This window comes from Silene latifolia, chromosome 11, assembly GCF_048544455.1.
Source record: "Silene latifolia isolate original U9 population chromosome 11, ASM4854445v1, whole genome shotgun sequence".
Classification (NCBI taxonomy): Eukaryota; Viridiplantae; Streptophyta; class Magnoliopsida; order Caryophyllales; family Caryophyllaceae; genus Silene; species Silene latifolia.
The window spans coordinates 192,870,547-192,885,738 of record NC_133536.1 but is presented as its reverse complement, the minus strand read 5'-3'; the positions used below and the strand labels follow the sequence as shown (position 1 = coordinate 192,885,738).

General features: G+C 40.4%; 1 non-coding gene across 1 annotated transcript; it reads left to right on the top strand.

The window, feature by feature from the left end:
• The first annotated feature begins 918 nt into the window (after positions 1 to 918).
• On the top strand, positions 919 to 1,025 carry LOC141615593 (small nucleolar RNA R71). Its single transcript, XR_012530007.1, has one exon. It is a non-coding gene; the product is annotated as a small nucleolar RNA R71 (small nucleolar RNA).
• The last annotated feature ends 14,167 nt before the right edge of the window (positions 1,026 to 15,192 follow it).

The window sequence follows — 15,192 nt, the reverse complement described above, 5'->3', positions numbered from 1 at the left end:
GCATGGATGGCTCATCATATTTTGTACCACTTCTCAAGGTAATAGCATTGATGGTATCATGTGGTTGTTCACCATGAGGCGGTAATTGACCTGTTTTTCTTTGAGAGCTAGATGCGGCTAGTTGAGGCATTTGATGCTCTAGCATTTTGATTGCAGCATTATGAGCTTGGTCACTCATTTGCATTCGACCCAACAATTTTGTTTGGGTGTTAGCCATTTGCATTACCAAGGCTTCAAGTTTACTCCCCCTTGGTTGTTTTGTGAGGCATTTTGGGGTGGTGGACCTTGGGTTTGTTGGAAATTTTGTTGAGGTGGCCTTTGTTGTTGGTTTTGATTTTGATAACCCGGTGGGTAATTGAACCTTTGTTGTGGTGGAACATAGGCATTTTGTTGTTGTTGAGGTTGAGGCACAAATTTTTTTTGGGGTTGAGGGTTAAGCACATTGTTGCTTTTATAAGACAAGTTCTGGTGAAATTTTGTGTTCGGGTTATATGTATTTGAAAATGTACTCGGTGGATATGAACTTTGTCTAAAACTTTGAAAAGCATTTAGCTCCTCAATAAGGGCTTGACATAGGGCGGTGCAATGACTCGCACCTCCGCAACCTTCACAAACAACAATATGGCTTGTAGAGGACATGGCATTGACTTGTTGAAGAGAGGAAGCCGTATTTCGAGCCTCCAATTTTTCTTGGAGCAATAAGATTTGAGCTTTCAAAATGGTAGTGTCGGAAGCTTCCTCTTTGCCTTTGATTGGTGCACTCCGGGAATTGACATATTGGGCATCATGAATCGCCATGGATTCAATCGTGGCATGAGCAATATTGGTGTCAATTTGATCAAACCACCCATTGTTGGCGGAATCAAGAATTCTTCGGGACTCGGTACAACATCCATTGTAGAATAGAACCAAGCATCCAACCCATGATGTGGGCATTGCCTTTGCAACTCCTTGTACCTTTCCCAAGCTTCATATAAGTTCTCAAGTGCTTGTTGACGGAATCCCGTGATTTGGCTCCTCAAAGTTTGAGTTTTCTCTGGTGGGAAAAACTTTTGATAGAAAACAAGAGCCAAAGTTTCCCAATTGGTGATTCCCATGGTGGTGCGATCAAGGCTATTGATCCATAGTTTTGCCTTGTCCTTCAAAGAAAAAGGGAAAAGTATTTCCCTAATTTGGGTGTGAGTGACTCCCGTTTACAGAATCATGGAGCAATAGTCACAAAAATTTTGAACATGCAAATTGGAATCCTCCAAAGGACTTCTCCCAAATTGCTTCCTCTCCACAAGGCTAATAAAAGCCGGTTTGATCTCGAACTCCGGGGCGGTAATTTGAGTAGTAGTGATACCGGCTGGAAGCATAGCCGCGGTGGGCTTGGAATGATCGGAAAGTTTCACCATATTTTTGGTTGGAGATGGTGAACTAGAAATTTCTTCCTCTTCAAAAGCTTGAAGATCTTCTAAGTAAGACTTTCTTGCACTTTTAATTTGCACGGGAGAAGCGGCTTCTTTAATTTCTTTCCAAAAACGTCGTCCTCTTCGCAAGGTTTCCTCGGGCTCGAAATCTGGTGAAAGCAATTTTCCAATGCGGGAAGACCTGGTCATAGGACAACAATCTCAAGAAATTTGTAAGCAACGGTCTTAAAGAACAAGTGTTCCTCAAGACAAGAGAAAACAAGATAAAAATCAACAATTCTAAACGCAATAAAACCGTGCTACCCGGCAACGGCGCCGAACTTTGATAAGCTTATCGTATACCTAATCAAAAATAGAATTCCCTAGACACAAATGAATGTAGTATAAGGGGTCGAACACGAGGAGACGGGAATTGCGTTATGAAATGCTATGAATAGAATTCTATCAAAGTCGATTACGATTGGTTGTTTGGTTGGTTTGATAACTTGTAAATAAGATGATGTAAAAATATTTGATAAAAGAGTCTAGGGGAGTCGTGTAACACCCCCATTTATTTAGGAGCCTTTAGCTAGACATTCCCAAGTAAATGAGAGCGTTACCATCTCGGTTTCCCGAGGTAGTGAATAACAAAGTCCAACTCACCAAAGTACTTTAAATTAAAACTTAGCGATTACATGTTTATTACAACTTTACCAACTAAAACTTAATATAAAATAATTACAACTCGCAGCGGAAATAAATAAAGTGATCTCGCAATCTATGTGGTCTAGACTTCTAGGTGGATTGGCCAAGTTCTTACGCATCCCATAGCTCCCAAGTCAGCTAATCTTTAGTACCTGTCAAATCTGCTCCCCATTATGGTTCATCACATGTGTTCACGAATACACAGTCAACCGCGAGGTTGAGTAGGAATAAACACTAACAACAAGAACATACGATAACAATCCACTCTCCATTCTCATAGCACAACTCCCTGACAACGTGCTCCTTTCCATGACTTAGCATACCTCCCTTAACAATGTGCTCACATTACTTTGGTACCCCTCCCTTAACAACGTACCGCCAATATGTAATAGTACCCGATGCATGTATTTTTTATAAGGTTTTTACCTCATTTTTACACGCATTTCTGTACTATTTATGTAGCATCTAGCTACAAATACCCCCGAATAGTCTACTTTGGCTTGTCTTGTGTAAATTGCAGGTACGGACCAGAAAGAAGATAAATCGAGCCTAAACTTGTCTCATTTGCATGCATTTGTGGAGAATAAGGAATTGGAGCTTGTAATCTATCACTTAAAAGACGCGTGAGCTGACCTTGGAATGTGTCAAGGAATCCTACGTGCTAATATAGCTCGATCGACTACTTATTAGTCGATCGAATGCTTTCTACTTTGAAGATTCACTCGATCAAGTTGTTTTGATACTCGATCAAGAAGGCTGATATAAGAAGTCCTCGTTCGAATTTTTCTGTTCGATCGAGAGGGATTGCTGGTTATGTCCTCGATCGAGTGGTTTCATTCCACTCGATCGAGAGGTTTCACCTTGTACGTGTGTTTTTGCCTTATTTCGTGTTGGGCCTTGTAATTAATTTTTAAATTAGGTTAAGTACTGCGTGTTACTACTTCTTCATCATCTGGGAGACGACGATACTCTCTCTTCCTCTCTACTCTCTCATACTCCTACTCTGGAATCATTGCTTGGATCGAATCTTGTAATTGGTGTCTCTTTCTTTTATCTTAATCTTAATATTTTGCTTCTCTTTAATTCTTTCTCTCTTTATTTGTGATTGTTAACTTTAATCTTCTTTTGCTTATTATCATGTTTAATTCTTCTTGCTTGTGTATGATTGTTGCTATCACAATAATAATGCATAGCTAATTTCTCTTGCTAAGACTTAGGGAATCCATGATTATGAAGGAATTGTAAATCGAATTATTAGGTTTAATGCTAGTGTAGTTTATGTTGTTAATCGCTACATATAATTGTTTCTGCCGAATTGAGTCGACGCAATTAGTCATTAAACCGCATTAAACCTTGACCTAGATCGGAAGATTGGAAAGGGTGAGACTTGTAGCGAACATTAGGGCACGTAGTAAAGGCGGAAGCTAAGCTATTTGTACTTTAGAGCGAATTGAGACCAGAAGGAGATATTCACTGCCCCATAGACCATACTTGCATTGACCTGAGACCTAGATTGCATGACTGAAGAATCATGGTGAACCGACTGTCTTAGCTGTTTTCTCTCTATTTGCTCAACCTTTATTCCTTTGTTTTTCCTCTCTTTCTTGATCTCTTTTAGATTAGAACAACCAATTAAAACCCCTAGAACTGTTACCTAGACGGACTTAATTAAGTTGACATTTTTCCATCTCTCTGTGGAGATCGACCCTACTTGCTGCTAACTTCTGTTAGTTGTATCTAGGTATTTATTTTTGGTACCTGACGACGGTATCAAATTTTGGCGCCGTTGCCGGGGAGGTGGCGTAATTTTGTTGTTTGTATTAAGTTTGTCTCTCATCTCAAGGAATTTATTCCTTGAGATTGATCTCATATTTTTTGTTAGTTCTTGATAGTTTTGCAGGATATCTGTTCTAGAAGAGAACGTTGTCGTACCTGCTTCACTGTAAATTCTATCTGCTAGGATGCCGAATATAGCCAGTCATTCAGAGCCTATGGTGGATTAACTTCCAAAAGGTTTCCTATTACCCACTGCTGATTCGGGGACCTTTGGAATCCACCCCTCTTACATACAACTGGTCGAGAGAAATCTCTTCAGGGGGGTACCTGGAGAAGATCTGTGCAAGCATATAGAATTATTTACAGAATACTGTTCCACCATTCAACTTGTTGCTAGGGTGACACAAGACAAAGTGAAGGGAGTCCTTTTCCCCTTCTCTTTGACCGATGATGCCCGAGAATGGTTGAGAGATTTAGACAGGGAAGCTGCCGGTGTGACCGACTGGAATTCCCTTGCCTTGGTCTTTTACAGGCGATATTTTCCACCACAACGCACTAATGCGTTGAGAGCTCAAATTACTGCATTTGAGCAACTATCTACTGAAGACTTGAACGGGGCTTGGACTAGGTTCAAGAAGCTCGTCCGTTTTGTGCCTCATCACGGTTTCAAGCGCTGGTTCTTATGTACCCAATTCTACAATGAGTTGTATCCGGACCAAAGGGCTGTTCTTGATAACGCGGCCAAAGGGAGATTTCAGAAGAACGTAGAGGATAATCAAGGGTGGCATCTTATTGAGGAGATGGCCATCCATGTTGCCGAGTATGGAAATCCCCGAGGAGTTAGGCATGTGAACAAATTGGTAGTAGCTGAGGTGGAGATTAGAGTCCTAGCGGAAGTCTAGGTAGTCCGGAGATTATACAGACTACGGGTGAGCATGCACAAGTTTGTGCTATTACTGAGCATGAGATAATATGTGGTAGATGCGGTATGGAGGGGCATGACCCTATCGGTTGTATGGCAAATGTAGAGCGTGTCCTTGCTTATCAAAAATTCAAGCAAGGAGTTTCTTTTTCCAAATTATATGAAGACTTGACCTCAACGAGTGCTTCTATTCCTTCTACACCAACGCCGCAACCGGACTCCCCCTCTACAAATGAGGAGTTAGCCGAACTGAAATCCTTGGTATTGAACTTAACACAACAGCTTGGGGATAAATGCAACAAGCATAATACCGCTATTGTGGAGCTAAGAGAGCAAGTTGCGAAATTAACACTCGCGCAACACCAAGTTAATCATCCACCCTCGTGCGACCCAATCAATGCCATTAATCTCCGAAGTGGTCTTGCTTATGATGGACCAAAAATGCCGGAAGATGGGGTTGTAACAGCTGATGATACCCCGGATGACGAATTAGAAGAGCTGATGGATCCCTGCTGAATACTGTCCTGCTACTCGATCGAATTAAATCTCTGTTTGATCGAGTGAAATCGCCCATTCAGTTACTCGATCGAGTATAAATCCCACTCGATCGAGAGGTGCCCAATTAACAGACTTCGATCGAGGAGTTTATTCCTCTTGATCGAACACTTTGGCAGAAAAAGTTACTCGATCGAGTGATTCTGGGACTCGATCGAGAGAACCTGAAATTCAAGAACTCGATCGAGAGGTTCAAATGCCTCGATCGAGTGATTCTCATGACAAAACCACTCGATCGAGTGAAGAAACTGCTCGATCGAGTGCCAGAACCAGCGGAGCTTCAATTTTAATATCTACTCCCGCTACCGTGTCATCTTCCCTTGCTATGAAGACGTTACCTGCTGATAAAGGTAAAGAGAAAGTCGCAGGTCCACTCGTTGCTACCAGAGTGCCCTATCCAGGACGTCTGAAGGACGCTAAAGTTGAGCGACAGTACGGTAAGTTTGTGGACGTTGTCAAGAACCTCTAGGTAACTGTCCCTTTTACCGAACTTATTACCCAGGTACCTACTTACGCTAAATTTATGAAAGATATTGTGACGCGTAAGAGAGAGCTAAGTGAATTTGAGACTGTTGCTTTCATGGAAGAGTCTAGTAATTTACTTTAAATGAAACTCCACCTAAAATGAAAGACCCGGGTAGTTTCTCTATTACCTGTATTATAGGCAATGAAGTAATAGATAAGGCTCTTTGTGATTTAGGAGCCAGTGTCAGTGTCATGCCTCTGTCTGTCTGCAAGAAATTGAAAATGGGTCACCTTAAAATGACTAATATTACATTACAGATGGCTGATAGATCTATAAGACGACCCTTGGGTATCTTAGAGGACGTGCCTATGAAAATAGGCAAGTTCTTTATACCAGTAGACTTTATTGTTTTAGACATAGCTGAGGATACCCGGACCCCAATTATACTAGGAAGACCATTCTTATGTACAGCTGGGGCCATTATTGATGTCAAACAAGGGCGTTTGACTCTTGCAGTGGGGGATGACGCAATTACTTTCAGTCTGCCTAGTACTTTGACTCGGCCAATGATAGAGGATACATGTTATTCTGTTGATATTGTTGACGAGTCTGTCTATGACTTTTGGTCAGGTTCTTTTATAAAGGACCCGCTAGAAGCCCTAATGCTTTTGGATGAGTGTGCAGATAACCCAGATAACAATGACGATGTGTTCGAATTGCTTGAAGCTGCTTTAGATGAGCGTGAACTCACCGACGCCGAGGGAGAGAAAGTGGAACAGATGGTCAGTACTCTTTGCGCCATAGAGGTAAAGGTACCTGAGCATAAGCCTCTCCCTTCTCATCTTAAATATGCTTTCTTAGATTATACCGAACAATATCCAGTCATTGTTAGCGCTAAACTTGATGATGATCAGCTGACTGCTCTGTTAGCTGTGTTTAAGAAAAACAGGAAAGCTATGGGTTATTCTTTGGATGACATCAAGGGAATTAGTCCAGATATTTGTATGCACATGATTGAGCTGTTGGAAGATCACAAGCCTTGCACACAGGGTCAGCGTCAGCTGAACCAAAAGATGCAAGATGTTGTGATGGCTGAGGTAATGAAGCTGCTTGACGCATGTATTATCTATTCCGTTGGTCATTCTAAGTGGGTGAGTCCAGTTCAGGTAGTTTCTAAGAAAGGAGGGACTACTGTGGTCAAGAATGACAAAAATGAATTAATACCTACTAGAGTAGTAACTGGCTGGCGGATGTGTATAGATTACAGACAGCTGAACGCCGCCACCAAGAAAGATCACTTTCCCCTTCCTTTCATTGATCATATGGTAGAAAGGTTAGCTTCCCATAAGTTTTTCTGTTATCTAGATGGGTACTCAGGGTTCTTTCAGATCCCTATTCATCCAGATGATCAGGCTAAGACTACTTTTACTTGTCCTCAGGGAGTTTTTGCTTATCGCAGGATGCCTTTTGGTTTTTGTAATGCCCCTGGTGCATGATGGGGATATTTTCAGAGTACATTGAGTCTATTATGGAAGTTTTTATGGACGACTTCAGTGTCTATGGAAGTGATTTTTCTAACTGTCTGTCTAACCTTGATAAAGTGTTGCAGCGCTGCATTGAGGTTAATCTTGTGCTTAACTGGGAGAAGTGCCATTTCATGGTCAACGAGGGAGTTGTCTTAGGGCACTTAGTTTCTGACAGGGGTATAGAAGTTGACAAAGCAAAAGTGGAAGTGATTCAGCAATTACCTCCTTCTGTTAATGTTAAAGGAGTGAGAAGTTTCCTTGGTCATGCTGGCTTTTATCACCGGTTCATCAAGGACTTTTCAAAAATTGCTAAACCACTTACACAGCTGCTACTTAAAGACGCCCCCTTTGTATTCACCGATGAGTGACTTTCTGCTTTTAACAGGTTAAAGCAGGCCTTGATTTCGGCGCCGATTATACAGCCTCCCAACTGGGATTTGTCGTTCGAGATTATGTGTGACGCTAGTGACTACGCACTAGGAGCGGTGCTAGGCCAAAGGAAAGAAAAAGCTTTGAATGCAATTTACTATGCGAGCCGAACTCTGGATGAGGCTCAAGTGAAGTACACCACTACTGAGAAAGAGCTGGTAGCTGTGGTTTATGCTTTAGAAAAATTTCGTTCTTATTTGATAGGGTCAGAAGTTACTGTTTTTACTGATCATGCAGCACTGAGACACCTTCTTGCTAAGAAGGAAGCTAAACCACGGCTATTGAGATGGATACTGTGACACCCTCATTTTTAGTGTTAAATAGACACGTAAATTCTACAGAAAAACTGACAGGATATGTTTGTAATTGGTTCAACTAGATAAAACCTGTAATTTTAAAAACTTTTCTAAACCATTCACAAACATTTCCAAATGAAGAGTGCCAAAACCTGCAAATACTAACAAACTAATTTACATAACCATGCTAAAGTCGCGAGAATAAAGTGATACAAACCAAAGTAAAAGAGGGAGACATATGTCCCTCCAAAATATAACACAACCATATGTTTAAAGGTTTACTACAAAATATAACCAAACTAAGTCCAAGGTTCTTTTGCTCACTAGCTCGTCCGTGTACCCCATCTAATCATCATCAACCTGTCATTCGCATTTTATACAAACACGAAAGCCACAATTCAGTGGGGAGTAACTTCGAGTCCTCCCAGCCACGAAATGTCATATTTAATGTAACATGTAATGTAACATGTAACAACATCATAAATAAATTAATTATCGAGTATTCTAACATATGAACACTAAACTGACCAAATTAAACTATCATGTGAAACATATAACAAGCAGTAATCCAAACTCTATCAATTGTAACCGGCTTGCATCTCACCTATTACAATTCATAGAATCACCATACAAGAAAGGACGATATATCAAAGACAGGCATAAATTCTTAGCACGGTCAATAGTCACTCTGTAACTCGAGTCTATACCACGAGGTAGGGAAGGTAATCGAACCGGTATCTTGGCTCAGAGGTTCTATCAAAACATGGCCAAGACACAACACAACCCTAGTCCTAAATCACAGAGACCTAGACATGCGGATACACACCACCGCACCCAAGACCCACAATTTTTTTAAAACCAAGTGAGTACCCTAAGGAGTCCACCAAAGGGTTGGCTAGTACTTAAGCTTACCACTTACTCTCAAAATAAGTAACGAGGTCATGCCCCAACTTGGATATAAACCCACCAAGTCAGGAACACAAAGGCTATTGAGCAGTGAACATACACTCGTCAAAGACTATAAAGGCCTATCTATGACAAACACAACAACCTGCAAGAAGTATTCAATACCAATTCCATTTCAAGCAATATTAACAATATTAAAGGTTTCAGGGAATCTAGGGCCGTTTCTACAATATAAGAAACCATTCAAACCAACCAACAACACATGTGAAATAAAACATAATAAATGGCCTAAAACAAGAATAAGGCCAATTATCCATTTCTCACAATAATTCATCCAACCGAATTTTTACCCGCAACCCCAGCCCTGCGACAGGTACGGGTTCAATCGCGGGTGACCAATCACACAATTGATCGACATCGATTGATCAAAGGGACTAAGGGCTCGTTTTCGGCATAATCATCCAAACATTGCAATTATTGCTATAAAGTTCATTTCAAGCCTATTAATTACAATTTCATATCATAACCTATCCTAACATGTGCAACTACCAATATAAGAATAATTTTACCACCAACATTATATTTACTACTAACATTATTCATTTCATAAGATTACCCATATGTTACTTATACTAAATATAACATTAATAAACCCGAAACGACGAACAACGCATGAAAAATCGCGAAAACAAGCAACGGGCCGACCGGGCCAACCAGGGCTGTCGTGGGGCCGCACTGCCGGGCTCGCCGGGCCGCCACCCCTAATCCTCCGTTTCTCCGTTTTTGTTCATTTTAACACCGTTTTAAGCATCAATTAATCATTCCCATTTCATTTCCATACTAATATGTGAGCTTATACTTATGAAAGACATGAATTTAACCCATATTTTCATGTGAAATAAACCACTCAATTAACATACACAAAATCACACAAAAAGCAAAGAATGTGACATTTATTCGTCGAGTAACTCGAAATATGTTACCTTTAGCTAAGAATGAGCAATTAGCACCTTGAACACCAAACCCTAATATACATGCTAGCCACTATCTTCAACTACATACGAGTCTCCAAACTCGTCTTCTAAATCTTCACCTAAATAAACAATAAAAACACAATTATAAGCACTAAAATCAAAACCCTAAAAATGGTGGATAAAATAAATTTAGGGCAAATGAATTTAATACATACTAGGATGTTGGAAATGAAGAGAGGATTCCAAATATGTAATCCTTATGAAATTTGGAATAGAAATGAGTGAATTATGATGAAAATTAGCTTAGAAAGGTATGAAAATGGTGTTTTATGTTTAGAACATGTTAGAATGTTCAAGTATAATGAAGTTGGAAAAGAAAAATGCAAAGGGAAGGAGGAGGAAGGGTGTGCCGTTCAAAAGGGGAAGAGACGGGATTTTTGGCGGAATTTTATTAGTCGGTTTTGGCTCGTTTCGACGATAATTAGAACCGTTTGTCAAATGCAAATTCCGACAATGCCAAAGTTCTTAAACACGAGATTACAAGAAGATTGAGTACTCATATGACCCATTTCCAAAATCGTTTGCCCAATTTTCACAAGAATTGCCATTTTTCCCGATATGCCCTTATTTTGAAATAAAGGGTTTTTACATGGTTTAAACTATTTTTGAACATTTCGAAACTATCAAAATAAATACTTTACTTCAAAATATAATAGAATTATATTTCATTGAATTATTATTACTTCAAATACATAAATATTAAATTCAACTTGATTAATAAATTACTTCCGCAATATAATAACGGTCCGAAATTACGGGGTGTTACAATCACCCCTCCTTTTAAAAAAGTTTCGTCCTCGAAACTTAGAAGGAGAATTTATAATAAACAACAACTTAATAATCTAATCATAAGAAAAATATATGTATCTTTTCAATGAAACGGTGATATTCTTGTTGATCAGACAAGAACATCCACATTTCATATCAAAATATAAAAATGTTTCTACACCAATAAATGAGAAAACCCATTATTGGGACGTCTCCAATAACGAGATTTAACACTCATTAATGTTAAAACCATTAAAAATCATAAAAGCATTTTCAAAATTTTAGTTTAAAGTTCTATAATAAGAATAATATCTTTACTAATTATGATTAAATACGGCCTAGTAACGCGGAAAAAGAGTAAGAAAAAGGAATGCCTTACGAGAATAATTCAGGATATTTGGCTAACATAGAAGCTTCAGTCTCCCAAGTCTCTTGTTCGACATTTCCACAACGCCAAAGAACACGGACTAGAGGTACCACTTTGCTCCTAAGTTGCTTGTTGGCTTTTTCGAGAATCCGGATTGGCCTTTCTTCAACCGCCAAGTTAGGCTCCAATTCAGGAATCTCTTCTTGGATGATATGGCTAGGGTCACTAATGTACTTCCTCAACTGAGAAACATGGAAGACATTGTGAACCTTACTCAGATTTGAGGGCAATTCTAAACGGTAAGCAGCAGGACCAATCTTTTCAATCACCCGGAAAGGTCTAATATATTTAGGGCTCAACTTCCCTTTTACGCCAAACCGTTTCACCCCTTTCATAGGTGACACTTTAAGGAATACTTGATCATCAACGTCAAAAGAAAGTGGTCGACGACGGACATCAGCATATGATTTTTGACGGTCCTGAGCGGCTTTCATCTGCTCCCGAATGATTTTGACTTGTTCAATGGACTCGGTCACCAAATCAGGTCCTAACATTGGAACATTTTGGGTTTGATCCCAACAGACTGGAGTACGACATTTTCTACCGTACAGAGCTTCATATGGTGCCATTTTAATGGAGGCTTGATAGCTGTTGTTGTAAGAGAACTCAACCAGAGGTAAACATTTCTCCCAGGAAGTTTGGAAATCTAAGGCACAAGCACGAAGAAGATCCTCTAAAGTTTGAATTGTTCTCTCGGTTTGACCATCAGTGGCGGCGTGAAAAGCAGTGCTCATCAATAGTTTACTACCCAAGGCCTCCTGTAATGCAGTCCAGAAACGAGAACAAAATCGAGGGTCCCGATCTGAAACTATATCTTTAGGAACCCCATGATAGCGCACTACTTCATCCACATAGACACGAGCTAGAACTTCTAATCTCCAGGTCTCTTTGATGGGAATAAACCGAGCATACTTAGTCAATCGGTCCACAACCACCCAAATAGCATTCTTTCCAGTGGAAGTCCTGGGTAAAGCCATCACAAAATCCATGGAAATAGACTCCCATTTCCAAAGAGGAACATCCAAGGGTTGAAGCAAACCCCCGGGCTTTTGATGCTCTATCTTTACTTTCTGGCAGGTGAGGCATTTACTGACATATTACACAACTTCAATCTTCATCCTAGGCCACCAGAATTGTAATCTCAAATCTTTGTTCATTTTGGTACTTCCCGGATGAACGGAGTAAGGAGAGAGGTGTGCTTCATCAAGAATTCTTTTTCTCAAATCAGCTGCCTCCGGAACATAGATTCTACCATGATAACGAAGATACCCATCATCATCAATCTTACAATCCTTAGCTTGCCCAAGTTGAATTTTAGCTCGAATGGATTTGAAAGTAGGATCATCGGGAAGACAAGCACGGATCTCACGGTAGAAGTCAGGTTCGGCTGACATGGCATTAAGATGATTAGAGCCCCTTTTTACAAGGCTTATTCCCAATTTTTGAAGTTCTAAAGCAAGTTCAGGAGGTAATTCCCGAAAAGAAGTCAAAGAATGACAAGATTTTCTGCTAAGAGCATCAGCCACCACATTGGCTTTCCCTTCGTGATAAATTAGGTCGGCATCATAGTCATTCACCAATTCCAACCATCTTCTTTGCCTCATGTTCAGATCTTTTTGGGTAAAGAGGTATTTCAGGCTTTTGTGGTCGGTGTAGATTTTGCAATGGACTCCAATGAGATAGTGTCTCCAAATCTTCAAAGCATGCACCACCGCAGCTAATTCAAGATCATAAGTCGGGTAGTTAACTTCATGAACTCTAAGCTGTCGAGAGGCATACGCAATGACTTTCCCTTTTTGCATCAAGACACAACCTATACCGTGCTTAGAAGCATCACAATAAACATCAAAGTCCACTCCTTCTTCAGGTAAGGTCAACACCGGAGCGGTAGTCAACCTCTTTTTCAATTCCTGGAAGGCATTTTCACACTCCTCAGACCACACAAATTTAGACTCTTTCTTCAAAGAATCGAGTCATTGGCCTAGCAATCTTTGAAAAATCCTTCACAAACCGCCGATAGTAACCCGCCAAGCCAAGGAAACTACGGATTTCAGAAACATTGGTCGGACTTTTCCAATTAACAACGGCTTCGATTTTGGCAGGATCTACCATAACGCCCTCTTTCGAAATGACATGCCCAAGGAAGGTCACTTTAGATAACCAGAATTCACATTTAGAGAATTTAGCATACCATTTTTCATGGCGCAGAATCTCCAAAATAGCACGAAGGTGTTTGGTATGTTCTTCTTCAGATTAGAATAGATCAGGATGTCATCAATGAACACTACAACGCATTTGTCAAGGTGTTCTCTGAAAGTACGGTTCATCTGATCCATGAATACTGCTGTAGCATTGGTCAATCCAAATGGCATCACTGTAAACTCGAAATGACCATATCTCGTAATGAAGGCGGTTTTAGGAATGTCAGCTTCTCGGACTGGAATCTGATGATAGCCCGAACGAAGGTCAATTTTAGAGAAAGTGAAAGCACCTCGGAGTTGGTCGAAAAGATCATCAATTCTAGGAAGAGGATACTTATTCTTGATAGTAACCCGATTAAGTTCACGATAATCTATGCATAACTGCATAGATCCATCCTTCTTCCTTACAAAGAGTACAGGAGCACCCCAAGGTGAAGAGCTAGGTCGGATAAAACCTTTGGCAATCAAATCATCCAGCTGAGCCTTCAGCTCTTTCATTTCAGACGGTGCCAGTCTATAAGGAGCTTTAGCAATAGGGCCGGTACCAGGAATAAGATCAATAGTAAATTCAACTTCCCTTTCAGGAGGAATTCCCGGTAGCTCATCAGGAAAAACATCGGAAAATTCACATACCACCGGAACGTTCTCTTTAGAAGGCAGAGAGGAAGAATCTGAAGTAGTCACCATACACAAGAAGGCTTGATGACCCTTTTTCATCGCATTGACAAACTTCATAGCAGAAATTAATTTAACACCGGTTTGTCTTTTAACCACTTGATAAGACACACGGTGACCTGAAGGGCTTGTAAGAATTATTTTCTGGTCCCGACATTCAAATCGAGCATGATAAGTATGTAACCAATCCATGCCCAAAATGACATCAAATTCTTCAAGCGGAAATCGGAAAAGATTTGCTGGAAATATAGATCCCGCGATAGAAATAGGAACTCTCGGACAGATTTTAGAACAGGAAAAGACATCACCAGAGGGTAAGGATATAGATGTGCTTTCTCCATGTGATGATTCAAGTGATAACTTATCGGAGAGTTTCATTGAAATAAAAGATAAAGAGGCACCCGTATCAAATAGTACCAAACAAGGAACATCAAAAATAGAAAATGTACCAAAGAATGATATCGGGGTGTGCCTCGCCGCTTCTCGGCTCATGACAAAAATCCGCCTTTCGGCCTCTCGGGGCGGCAGGGGAGTAGTAGGAGCCGTCACTTTCTTCTCCGGGCAAACATTGGCCTTGTGGCCCGGTTTGTTGCAAGAAAAGCATATGATAGGATCAACGAAGCATTTACCAGGATGTCTTTGGTTTCTTGCGATTATAGCACACTCGGTCTTTAGCACCTTTATTGTTGTTAAAAGCCGAAGATTGACCACCCCGGTTAACTTGCACAGTAGGAACAAATCTCCTCTTGTTTGAGTCAGAGGGAGAAGAGGTGAACCTGGGTGAAGGAGTATAGGGCCTAGAAGATGGATATAAAGGCCTCTTGCCAAGACTGGAATTGGTTGCACGAGCTTCATTTTCAATGTCTTTCAGTGAATTCTCAGCCCATAAAGCATCATTGTAAATTGAAATAAAGCTGGTGGAGTCCCGTCGGACCATGCTTTTGATTTTAGGAGAGAGCTTTTCAAGATAAAAGAAAGCTTTTTCGTTGTCATCCTTCACCAATCTAGTTGCATAATGAGCCAACTCGTTGTATTTATCAGTGAAGGCCTGAACAGGAAGGCTTCCTTGCTTTAATTCCATGAATTCTTTCAACTTCTGCTGTTTAAGTTCTTGC